Raw genomic sequence first — 16166 nt, forward strand, 5'->3', positions numbered from 1 at the left:
CTCCAGCCATACTGGCCATCTAGACCACACTATGACTACTAACCTACTCCAACTATACTGGCCATCTGGACCACACACTATGACTACTAACCTACTCCAACTATACTGGCCATCTGGACCACACTATGACTACTAACCTACTCCAACTATACTGGCCATCTGGACCACACACTATGACTACTAACCTACCAACTATACTGGCCATCTAGACCACACTATGACTACTAACCTACTCCAACTATACTGGCCATCTGGACCACCTCCTATGACTACTAACTCTACTCCAACTATACTGCCCATCTAGACCACACTATGACTACTAACCTTCTCCACCATACTGGCCATCTAGACCACGCGCTATGACTACTAACCTGCTCCAACTATACTGGCCATCTAGACCACACACTTGACTACTAACCTACTATACTGGCCATCTAGACCACACTATACTAGCTAACCTACTCCAACTATACTCGCCATCTAGACCACACACTAAATTGACTACTAACCTACTCCAACTATACTGGCCATCTAGACCACACACTATGACTACTAACCTACTATACTGGCCATCTAGACCACACTATGACTACTAACCTACTCCAACTATACTGGCCATCTAGACCACACACTATGACTACTAACCTACTATACTGGCCATCTGGACCACACCCTATACTACTAACCTACTCCAACTATACTGGCCATCTGGACCACACACTATGACTACCTAACCTACTCAAACTATACTGGACATCTAGACCACACACTATGACTACTAACCTACTCAAACTATACTAGCCATCTAGACCCCACTATGACTACTAACCTACTCCCTATACTGGCCATCTGGACCACACACTATGACTACTAACCTACTCCAACTATACGGCCATCTGGACCACACGCTATGACTACTAACCTACTACAACTATACTGGCCATCTAGACCACACACTATGACTACTAACCTACTACTACTATACTGGCCATCTACACCACACACTATGACTACTAACCAACTATACTGGCCATCTAGACCACACTATGACTACTAACCTACTACACTAGCCATCTAGACCACACACTATGACTACTAACTACTACAACTATACTGGCCATCTAGACCACACACTATGACTACTAACCTACTATACTGGCCATCTAGACCACACACTATGACTACTAACCTACTATACTGGCCATCTAGACCACACACTATGACTACTAACCTACTCCAACTATACTGGCCATCTAGACCACACACTATGACTACTAACCTACTATACTGGCCATCTAGACCACACACTTACTACTGACCTACTCCAACTATACTGGCCATCTGGACACACTATGACTACTAACCTACTCCAACTATACTGGCCATCCTAGACCACACGCTATGACTACTAACCTACTCCAACTATACTGCCCATCTGGACCACACACTATGACTACTAACCTACTCCAACTATACTGGCCATCTAGACCACACACTAGTGACTACTAACCTACTCCAACTATACTGGCCATCTAGACCACACTTGACTACTAACCTACTACAACTATACTGGCCATCTGGACCACACTATGACTACTAACCTCTACAACTATACTGGCCATCTAGACCACACTATGACTACTAACCTACTACAACTATACTGGCCATCTAAACCACACTATGACTACTAACCTACTACAACTATACTGGCCATCTAGACCACACTATGACTACTAACCTACTACAACTATACTGGCCATCTAGACCACACACTATGACTACTACCCCACTCCAACTATACTGGCCATCTAGACCACACTTGACTATTAACCTACTCCAACTATACTGGCCATCTAGACCAACACTATGGTACTACTAACCTACTCCAAACTCTCTGGCCATCTCGGGCCACACACTATGACTACTAACCTACTCCACTATACTGGCCATCTAGACCACACACTATGACTACTAACCTACTATACTGGCCATCTGGACCACACACTATGACTACTAACCTACTCCAACTATACTCCATCTGGACCACACACTATGACTACTAACCTACTCCAACTATACTGGCCATCTAGACCACAAACTATGACTACTAACCTACTACAACTATACTGGCCATCTGGACCACACACTATGACTACTAACCTACTCCAACTATACTGGCCATCTAGACCACACACTATGACTACTAACCTACTCCAACTATACTAGCCATCTAGACCACACGCTATGACTACTAACCTACTCCAACTATACTGGCCATCTAGACCACACACTATGACTACTAACCTACTATACTGGCCATCTAGACCACCTATGACTACTAACCTACTCCAACTATACTGGCCATCTAGACCACACACTATGACTACTAACCTACTCCAACTATACTGGCCATCTGACCCACACACTATGACTACTAACCTTATACTGGCCATCTAGACCACACTATGACTACTAACCTACTCCAACTATACTGGCCATCTAGACCACACACTATGACTACTAACCTACTATACTGGCCATCTGGACCACACCCTATGACTACTAACCTACTCCAACATACCCATCTGGACCACACACTATGACTACTAACCTACTCCAAACTATACTGGGCATCTAGACCAAGAAGCACTATGACTACTAACCTACTCCAACTATACTGGCCATCTAGACCACACTATGACTACTAACCTACTCAAACTATACTGGCCATCTAGACCACACACTATGACTACTAACCTACTCCAACTATACTGGCCATCTGGACCACACGCTATGACTATTAACCTACTACAACTATACTGGCCATCTGGACCACACACTATGACTACTAACCTACTACAACTATACTGGCCATCTGGACCACACTATGACTACTAACCAACTATACTGGCCATCTAGACCACACACTATGACTACTAACCTACTATACTGGCCATCTAGACCACACACTATGACTACTAACCTACTACAACAACTATACTGGCCATCTAGAACACACACTATGACTACTAACCTACTATACTGGCCATCTAGACCACACTATGACTACTAACCTACTATACTGGCCATCTAGACCACACACTATGACTACTAACCTACTCCAACTATACTGACCATCTAGACCACACACTATGACTACTAACCTACTATACTGGCCATCTAGACCACACACTATGACTACTAACCTACTCCAACTATACTGGCCATCTGGACCACACACTATGACTACTAACCTACTCCAACTATACTGGCCATCTAGACCACACGCAATGACTACTAACCTACTCCCAACTATACTGCCCATCTGGACCACACACTATGACTACTAACCTACTCCAACTATACTGGCCATCTAGACACACACTATGACTACTAACCTACTCCAACTATACTGGCCATCTAGACCACACTATGACTACTAACCTACTACAACTATACTGGCCATCTGGACCACACTATGACTATAACTTACAACTATACTGGCCATCTAGACCACACTATGACTACTAACCTACTACAACTATACCTGGCCATCTAGACCACACTATGACTACTAACCTACTACAACTATACTGGCCATAGACCACACACATGACTACTAACCTACTACAACTATACTGGCCATCTAGACCACACTATGACTACTAACCTACTCAACTATACTGGCCATCTAGACACACTATGACTATTAACCTACTCCAACTATACTGGCCATCTCGACCACACTATGACTACTAACCTACTCCAACTATACTGGCCATCTGGACCACACACTATGACTACTAACCTACTCCAACTATACTGGCCATCTAGACCACACTATGACTACTAACCTACTCCAACTATACTGGCCATCTAGACCACAAACTATGACTACTAACCTACTACAACTATACTGGCCATCTGGACCACACACTATGACTACTAACCTACTCCAACTATACTGGCCATCTAGACCACACACTATGACTACTAACCTACTCCAACTATACTGGCCATCTAGACCACACACTATGACTACTAACCTACTCCAACTATACTGGCCATCTAGACCACACACTATGACTACTAACCTACTACAACTATACTGGCCATCTGGACCACACACTATGACTACTAACCTACCTCCAACTATACTGGCCATCTGGACCACACGCTATGACTACTAACCTACTACAACTATACTGGCCATCTAGACCACACACTATGACTACTAACCTACTACAACTATACTGGCCATCTAGACCACACACTATGACTACTAACCAACTATACTGGCCATCTAGACCACACACTATGACTACTAACCTACTATACTGGCCATCTAGACCACACACTATGACTACTAACCTACTACAACTATACTGGCCATCTAGACCACACACTATGACTACTAACCTATACTGGCCATCTAGACCACACACTATGACTACTAACCTACTATACTGGCCATCTAGACCACACACTATGACTACTAACCTACTCCAACTATACTGGCCATCTAGACCACACACTATGACTACTAACCTACTATACTGGCCATCTAGACCACACACTATGACTACTAACCTACTCCAACTATACTGGCCATCTGGACCACACACTATGACTACTAACCTACTCCAACTATACTGGCCATCTAGACCACACGCTATGACTACTAACCTACTCAACTATACTGCCCATCTGGACCACACACTATGACTACTAACCTACTCCAACTATACTGGCCATCTAGACCACACACTATTACTACTAACCTACTCCAACTATACTGGCCATCTAGACCACACTATGACTACTAACCTACTACAACTATACTGGCCATCTGGACCACACTATGACTACTAACCTACTACAACTATACTGGCCATCTAGACCACACTATGACTACTAACCTACTACAACTATACTGGCCATCTAGACACACACTATGACTACTAACCTACTACAACTATACTGGCCATCTAGACCACACTATGACTACTAACCTACTACAACTATACTGGCCATCTAGACCACACACTATGACTACTAACCTACTCCAACTATACTGGCCATCTAGACCACACTATGACTATTAACCTACTCCAACTATACTGGCCATCTAGACCACACTATGACTACTAACCTACTCAAACTATACTGGCCATCTAGACCACACACTATGACTACTAACCTACTCCAACTATACTGGCCATCTGGACCACACGCTATGACTATTAACCTACTATACTGGCCATCTAGACCACACACTATGACTACTAACCTACTCCAACTATACTGGCCATCTAGACCACACACTATGACTACTAACCTACTCCAACTATACTGGCCATCTAGACCACACACTATGACTACTAACCTACTACAACTATACTGGCCATCTGGACCACACACTATGACTACTAACCTACTCCAACTATACTGGCCATCTAGACCACACACTATGACTACTAACCTACTCCAACTATACTGCCCATCTAGACCACACGCTATGACTACTAACCTACTCCAACTATACTGGCCATCTAGACCACACACTATGACTACTAACCTACTATACTGGCCATCTAGACCACACTATGACTACTAACCTACTCCAACTATACTGGCCATCTAGACCACACACTATGACTACTAACCTACTCCAACTATACTGGCCATCTAGACCACACACTATGACTACTAACCTACTATACTGGCCATCTAGACCACACTATGACTACTAACCTACTCCAACTATACTGGCCATCTAGACCACACACTATGACTACTAACCTACTATACTGGCCATCTGGACCACACCCTATGACTACTAACCTACTCCAACTATACTGGCCATCTGGACCACACACTATGACTACTAACCTACTCAAACTATACTGGACATCTAGACCACACTATGACTACTAACCTACTCAAACTATACTGGCCATCTAGACCACACACTATGACTACTAACCTACTCCAACTATACTGGCCATCTGGACCACACACTATGACTACTAACCTACTCCAACTATACTGGCCATCTGGACCACACGCTATGACTACTAACCTACTACAACTATACTGGCCATCTAGACCACACACTATGACTACTAACCTACTACAACTATACTGGCCATCTAGACCACACACTATGACTACTAACCAACTATACTGGCCATCTAGACCACACACTATGACTACTAACCTACTATACTGGCCATCTAGACCACACACTATGACTACTAACCTACTACAACTATACTGGCCATCTAGACCACACACTATGACTACTAACCTACTATACTGGCCATCTAGACCACACACTATGACTACTAACCTACTATACTGGCCATCTAGACCACACACTATGACTACTAACCTACTCCAACTATACTGGCCATCTAGACCACACACTATGACTACTAACCTACTATACTGGCCATCTAGACCACACACTATGACTACTAACCTACTCCAACTATACTGGCCATCTGGACCACACACTATGACTACTAACCTACTCCAACTATACTGGCCATCTAGACCCACGCTATGACTACTAACCTACTCCAACTATACTGCCCATCTGGACCACACACTATGACTACTAACCTACTCCAACTATACTGGCCATCTAGACCACACACTATGACTACTAACCTACTCCAACTATACTGGCCATCTAGACCACACTATGACTACTAACCTACTACAACTATACTGGCCATCTGGACCACACTATGACTACTAACCTACTACAACTATACTGGCCATCTAGACCACACTATGACTACTAACCTACTACAACTATACTGGCCATCTAGACCACACTATGACTACTAACCTACTACAACTATACTGGCCATCTAGACCACACTATGACTACTAACCTACTACAACTATACTGGCCATCTAGACCACACACTATGACTACTAACCTACTCCAACTATACTGGCCATCTAGACCACACTATGACTATTAACCTACTCCAACTATACTGGCCATCTAGACCACACTATGACTACTAACCTACTACAACTATACTGGCCATCTGGACCACACACTATGACTACTAACCTACTCCAACTATACTGGCCATCTAGACCACACACTATGACTACTAACCTACTATACTGGCCATCTGGACCACACACTATGACTACTAACCTACTCCAACTATACTGGCCATCTAGACCACACACTATGACTACTAACCTACTCCAACTATACTGGCCATCTAGACCACACACTATGACTACTAACCTACTACAACTATACTGGCCATCTGGACCACACACTATGACTACTAACCTACTCCAACTATACTGGCCATCTAGACCACACTATGACTACTAACCTACTCCAACTATACTGGCCATCTAGACCACACACTATGACTACTAACCTACTCCAACTATACTGGCCATCTAGACCACACACTATGACTACAACCTACTACAACTATACTGGCCATCTGGACCACACTATGACTACTAACCTACTACAACTATACTGGCCATCTGGACCACACACTATGACTACTAACCTACTCCAACTATACTGGCCATCTAGACCACACGCTATGACTACTAACCTACTCCAACTATACTGCCCATCTGGACCACACACTATGACTACTAACCTACTCCAACTATACTGGCCATCTAGACCACACACTATGACTACTAACCAACTATACTGGCCATCTGGACCACACACTATGACTACTAACCAACTATACTGGCCATCTGGACCACACACTATGACTACTAACCTACTCCAACTATACTGGCCATCTAGACCACACACTATGACTACTAACCTACTATACTGGCCATCTAGACCACACACTATGACTACTAACCTACTCCAACTATACTGGCCATCTGGACCACACACTATGACTACTAACCTACTCCAACTATACTGGCCATCTAGACCACACGCTATGACTACTAACCTACTCCAACTATACTGGCCATCTAGACCACACACTATGACTACTAACCTACTCCAACTATACTGGCCATCTAGACCACACTATGACTACTAACCTACTACAACTATACTGGCCATCTGGACCACACACTATGACTACTAACCTACTACAACTATACTGGCCATCTAGACCACACACTATGACTACTAACCTACTCCAACTATACTGGCCATCTAGACCACACCATGACTATTAACCTACTCCAACTATACTGGCCATCTAGACCACACTATTACTACTAACCTACTACAACTATACTGGCCATCTAGACCACACACTATGACTACTAACCTACTCCAACTATACTGGCCATCTAGACCACACTATGACTACTAACCTACTACAACTATACTGGCCATCTGGACCACACACTATGACTACTAACCTACTACAACTATACTGGCCATCTAGACCACACACTATGACTATTAACCTACTCCAACTATACTGGCCATCTGGACCACACACTATGACTACTAACCTACTACAACTATACTGGCCATCTGGACCACACTATGACTACTAACCTACTACAACTATACTGGCCATCTAGACCACACACTATGACTACTAACCTACTACAACTATACTGGCCATCTGGACCACACACTATGACTACTAACCTACTACAACTATACTGGCCATCTGGACCACACGCTATGACTATTAACCTACTACAACTATACTGGCCATCTGGACCACACACTATGACTACTAACCTACTCCAACTATACTGGCCATCTAGACCACACACTATGACTACTAACCTACTATACTGGCCATCTGGACCACACACTATGACTACTAACCTACTCCAACTATACTGGCCATCTAGACCACACACTATGACTACTAACCTACTCCAACTATACTGGCCATCTAGACCACACACTATGACTACTAACCTACTACAACTATACTGGCCATCTGGACCACACACTATGACTACTAACCTACTCCAACTATACTGGCCATCTAGACCACACACTATGACTACTAACCTACTCCAACTATACTGGCCATCTAGACCACACTATGACTACTAACCTACTCCAACTATACTGGCCATCTAGACCACACACTATGACTACTAACCTACTACAACTATACTGGCCATCTGGACCACACACTATGACTACTAACCTACTACAACTATACTGGCCATCTGGACCACACTATGACTACTAACCTACTACAACTATACTGGCCATCTGGACCACACACTATGACTACTAACCTACTCCAACTATACTGGCCATCTGGACCACACTATGAATACTAACCTACTCCAACTATACTGGCCATCTGGACCACACACTATGACTACTAACCTACTCCAACTATACTGGCCATCTAGACCACACACTATGACTACTAACCTACTCCAACTATACTGGCCATCTAGACCACACGCTATGACTACTAACCTACTATACTGGCCATCTGGACCACACACTATGACTACTAACCTACTCCAACTATACTGGCCATCTAGACCACACACTATGACTACTAACCTACTCCAACTATACTGGCCATCTGGACCACACGCTATGACTACTAACCTACTCCAACTATACTGGCCATCTAGACCACACACTATGACTGCTAACCTACTCCAACTATACTGGCCATCTAGACCACACACTATGACTACTAACCTACTCCAACTATACTGCCCATCTAGACCACGCTATGACTACTAACCTATTCCAACTATACTGGCCATCTAGACCACACGCTATGACTACTAACCTACTCCAACTATACTGGCCATCTGGACCACACTATGACTACTAACCTACTACAACTATACTGGCCATCTAGACCACACACTATGACTACTAACCTACTCCAACTATACTGGCCATCTGGACCACACTATGACTACTAACCTACTCCAACTATACTGGCCATCTAGACCACACACTATGACTACTAACCTACTCCAACTATACTGGCCATCTAGACCACACACTATGACTACTAACCTACTCCAACTATACTGGCCATCTAGACCACACACTATGACTACTAACCTACTCCAACTATACTGGCCATCTAGACCACACACTATGACTACTAACCTACTACAACTATACTGGCCATCTGGACCACACACTATGACTACTAACCTACTCCAACTATACTGGCCATCTAGACCACACACTATGACTACTAACCTACTCCAACTATACTGGCCATCTGGACCACACTATGAATACTAACCTACTCTACTGGCCATCTGGACCACACTATGACTACTAACCTACTCCAACTATACTGGCCATCTGGACCACACTATGACTACTAACCTACTCCAACTATACTGGCCATCTGGACCACACTATAACTACTAACCTACTATACTGGGCATCTAGACCACACTATGACTACTAACCTACTCCAACTATACTGGCCATCTAGACCACACACTATTACTACTAACCTACTACAACTATACTGGCCATCTAGACCACACACTATGACTACTAACCTACTACAACTATACTGGCCATCTAGACTACACACTATGACTACTAACCTACTCCAACTATACTGGCCATCTGGACCACACGCTATGACTACTAACCAACTATACTGGCCATCTAGACCACACTATGACTACTAACCTACTCCAACTATACTGGCCATCTAGACCACACACTATGACTACTAACCTACTCCAACTATACTGGCCCTCTAGACCCACACTATGACTACTAACCTACTACAACTATACTGGCCATCTAGACCACACACTATGACTACTAACCTACTCCAACTATACTGCCCATCTAGACCACGCTATGACTACTAACCTACTCCAACTATACTGGCCATCTAGACCACACACTATGACTACTAACCTACTACAACTATACTGGCCCTCTAGACCACACACTATGACTACTAACCTACTACAACTATACTGGCCATCTAGACCACACACTATGACTACTAACCTACTCCAACTATACTGCCCATCTAGACCACGCTATGACTACTAACCTACTCCAACTATACTGGCCATCTAGACCACACACTATGACTACTAACCTACTACAACTATACTGGCCATCTAGACCACACACTATGACTACTAACCTACTCCAACTATACTGCCCATCTAGACCACACGCTATGACTACTAACCTACTCCAACTATACTGGCCATCTGGACCACACTATGACTACTAACCTACTCCAACTATACTGGCCATCTAGACCACACACTATGACTACTAACTTACTCCAACTATACTGGCCATCTGGACCACACTATGACTACTAACCTACTCCAACTATACTGGCCATCTGGACCACGCTATGACTACTAACCTACTCCAACTATACTGGCCATCTAGACCACACTATGACTACTAACCTACTCCAACTATACTGGCCATCTAGACCACACACTATGACTACTAACCTACTCCAACTATACTGGCCATCTAGACCACACACTATGACGACTAACCTACTCCAACTATACTGGCCCTCTAGACCACACACTATGACTACTAACCTACTCCAACTATACTGGCCATCTGGACCACACACTATGACTACTAACCTACTCCAACTATACTGGCCATCTAGACCACACACTATGACTACTAACCTACTCCAACTATACTGGCCATCTAGACCACACACTATGACTACTAACCTACTACAACTATACTGGCCATCTAGACCACACACTATGACTACTAACCTACTCCAACTATACTGGCCATCTAGACCACACACTATGACTACTAACCTACTACAACTATACTGGCCATCTGGACCACACACTATGACTACTAACCTACTCCAACTATACTGGCCATCTAGACCACACACTATGACTACTAACCTACTACAACTATACTGGCCATCTGGACCACACACTATGACTACTAACCTACTCCAACTATACTGGCCATCTAGACCACACACTATGACTACTAACCTACTCCAACTATACTGGCCATCTGGACCACACTATGAATACTAACCTACTCTACTGGCCATCTGGACCACACTATGACTACTAACCTACTCCAACTATACTGGCCATCTGGACCACACTATGACTACTAACCTATTCCAACTATACTGGCCATCTGGACCACACTATAACTACTAACCTACTATACACTATAACTACTAACCTACTATACTGTTCATCTAGACCACACTATGACTACTAACCTACTCCAACTATACTGGCCATCTAGACCACACACTATTACTACTAACCTACTACAACTATACTGGCCATCTAGACCACACACTATGACTACTAACCTACTACAACTATACTGGCCATCTAGACTACACACTATGACTACTAACCTACTCCAACTATACTGGCCATCTGGACCACACGCTATGACTACTAACCAACTATACTGGCCATCTAGACCACACTATGACTACTAACCTACTCCAACTATACTGGCCATCTAGACCACACACTATGACTACTAACCTACTCCAACTATACTGCCCATCTAGACCACGCTATGACTACTAACCTACTCCAACTATACTGGCCATCTAGACCACACACTATGACTACTAACCTACTACAACTATACTGGCCCTCTAGACCACACACTATGACTACTAACCTACTACAACTATACTGGCCATCTAGACCACACACTATGACTACTAACCTACTCCAACTATACTGCCCATCTAGACCACGCTATGACTACTAACCTACTCCAACTATACTGGCCATCTAGACCACACACTATGACTACTAACCTACTACAACTATACTGGCCATCTAGACCACACACTATGACTACTAACCTACTCCAACTATACTGCCCATCTAGACCACACGCTATGACTACTAACCTACTCCAACTATACTGGCCATCTGGACCACACTATGACTACTAACCTACTCCAACTATACTGGCCATCTAGACCACACACTATGACTACTAACCTACTCCAACTATACTGGCCATCTGGACCACACTATGACTACTAACCTACTCCAACTATACTGGCCATCTGGACCATGCTATGACTACTAACCTACTCCAACTATACTGGCCATCTAGACCACACTATGACTACTAACCTACTCCAACTATACTGGCCATCTAGACCACACACTATGACTACTAACCTACTCCAACTATACTGGCCATCTAGACCACACACTATGACGACTAACCTACTCCAACTATACTGGCCCTCTAGACCACACACTATGACTACTAACCTACTCCAACTATACTGGCCATCTGGACCACACACTATGACTACTAACCTACTCCAACTATACTGGCCATCTAGACCACACACTATGACTACTAACCTACTCCAACTATACTGGCCATCTAGACCACACACTATGACTACTAACCTATGTGATGTCACGAGAGGCTGTGTCCTGGAGGGACGTTACATCCCCCTGAGGTGGCTGCAAACCCAGACAGCTATGGCTCCATCTGCTGGTATGGTCGGGAACTCCAACCCTCTATGGCCAATCTTCCCACGCAGCTGAAACCAATCAGGAGCTGATGAGCTGAAGGTTTGTTGAAGGGAAGAGACACACTGAGGGGAGTGTGGGGGGTGAAGAGACACAGTCTCCAACCTGGGCTCTCTGGAGGACAAGAGTGCTGCACGTCCACTTCCATGAGGAATACAAGGATTTGGAGATACTTACCTTTGGGAAATACTCACCTTTGGATATATGCACCGGTGGAAATACGTGAGAGACATTTGGAAGGACTTTTTGCTGGGTTGGCCACTAGCTGCAATGTGGACTACAGTAAGGCTGTGGAAAAGTTATCTGAGCGAGTGAGAATTATGATTTTGGATGTGGAAGAGACATCCCTGAACCGTTAACCCTTAAAGAGCCACAAGAGAACAGAATTTTGTTATATTTTCGTTAATTTCCCAAGACCTATAATAAAATCCTTGTTTTGTTTGAACCTTGTCTCCTTGCACTACTTGAGCAATCCCGCTGAAAGCTGTGTAGCCTCTCGTGACGTCACAGATGGTGGAGAATACAGGCACGCTCAAGCGTTAATAGTGCATGTCAGAGGAGGATACCGAAGGTTTGATCACCCAGTTTTCCAAGTTGGCCGTAGGCTCCCCCCCGACTGAAATGGAGGACATATTGAAAGCCCCTTGTTGCTGGCCAGCAAGCCCAGATGCAAGCAAACGTGGCTCTCTTGGAGGAGCAAAAGAAAGCCAACCTTCTGAAGGCAGAGGAATTGCAGTTGCAGAGACAGAGGGTGGTCCAAAATACCCGCCCAATAAAGGCAAGTGACTTTATATCTAAGATGGGAGCTACCGATGACATTGAGGCATACCTGCATGCATTTGAGGCCATGGCCACTAGGGAAGCCTGGCCCAAGCAACAGTGGGTTGGTCTGTTAGCCCCCTTTCTAACCGGGAATCGCTGAATGCTGTCCGGGACCTGGGCCCTGACCAGGTTACTGACTATGATGCCCCTGAAGTCTGAGATCCTCAGCAGATATGGACTCACAAAGTTTGGTATGGCCCAGCGCTTTCACGGCTGGACCTTCCAACCAGACCAACCTCCTCGGGCGCAGATGCATGAACTTGTCCGAATCGCAAGGAAATGGCTGGATCCGCAGAGGAATACAGCAGCGGCGGTGGTGGAGGCCGTTGTGGTGGATCGTTACCTACGCGCCCTGCCTTATGAGGCAAAACGGTTCATCAGTCAACAGGCCTTGACCACGGCTGATCTGACCGTGGAAGCTGTGGAAAAGTACCAGGCCACAGCGGAGATGCTGAATGCTTCCCGAAAAGACCCCAGGAGTGCGGCCCCACCACAAATGGGAAGAACCCATCCAAAGGACCCCAAGGTCTCGAACCCAGCCACGTCAGGACTTATCCCGGCTCCAGGGGGAGCCAGAAACCAGGCGGGTCCAAGAAGAGTACACCAGGAGGGGGAAACTCGACAGTGTTACCGGTGTGGGGAGATGGGACATATCTCCTGGCAGTGTGGGAAACCAGCCGATGAACCTATGCCCACTGCGGAGTCCTCCAGCTCAGCACCCACACACCGTTTTGCCTCGCTCTTGGGAGTCGTAGATGGCGGCCCAGATCGACCCCCCACCTGCCCGGTAACTGTGAATCACCATGATGTGGAGGCCTTACTGGATTCTGGTAGCCGGGCCACCCTGGTGCGTAAGGGATTTGGTGGGCCCAACGTGTCTGACCCCGGGGAAAGTCCTCCCAGTTTCCTGTGTCCATGGGGACACCAGAGAATACCCCATTACTGAACTTACAATGACCAGCACACGGGGAACCATACACACGGCCGGCGGGGTGGTTGATTCCCTCCCCGTCCCTGTCCTAATTGGGACGAGACTGCCCAGCCTTTTACCCACTCTGGAGAGAGTCTCAGGAGAGGATAACCCGAGTACCTCGGAAACGGAGAGGCAAGACTCATCCTGGGAAGGCTCCGGTGCAATCCTCCGAATTACTCACTCCCGCCCGGGCTCTGATAGGGATGGCAGGTGCCCAGACCGACACAGAGACGGAGCTACAGAATCTGGACAAAGAACTGTCTGGTCTGAAGGGGACCGCTGAGAGGTATCGTTTGTTAAAGCAACAGTTAGACATGAAGACAGAAGAGTTAGATATCCTCCAGGCTAAACTCCAACAGAGCTCCTTCCATAAGCAACAGGAGGAGCTGGAGAGGCTGCGCAGGACCATCGAGGAGTGTGAGGAGACCCTGCGCAGTAGTAAGGAGGTCCAGAAGAAGGCAGAGGAGAAGTACAAGGTGTTGGAGAACAAGATGAAGAATGCGGAGGCAGAGAGAGAGAAGGAACTGAAAGCTGCTCAACAGAAGCTAAACTCTGCTAAAACCAAGGCTGATGCGTTCAGTAAGAAACTCAAGGAGAGACAACAGGAGGCTGAGTCCCTGGTCCTAGAGGTGGAGGAGTTGAAGAGAGAGCAGGCTGGCAAGCACCACGGCAATGCGGACGCCCTCTCCCGGCGTGATGCCTTCTTCGCTGCCTTTACCCCGGCGAGGAACGTCGGTCCCGAGGGAGGGGATGTGTGATGTCACGAGAGGCTGTGTCCTGGAGGGACGTTACATCCCCCTGAGGTGGCTGCAAACCCAGACAGCTATGGCTCCATCTGCTGGTA

The sequence above is a fragment of the Coregonus clupeaformis genome, unplaced genomic scaffold, assembly GCF_020615455.1.
Source record: "Coregonus clupeaformis isolate EN_2021a unplaced genomic scaffold, ASM2061545v1 scaf1166, whole genome shotgun sequence".
In the NCBI taxonomy this organism is placed as follows: domain Eukaryota; kingdom Metazoa; phylum Chordata; class Actinopteri; order Salmoniformes; family Salmonidae; genus Coregonus; species Coregonus clupeaformis.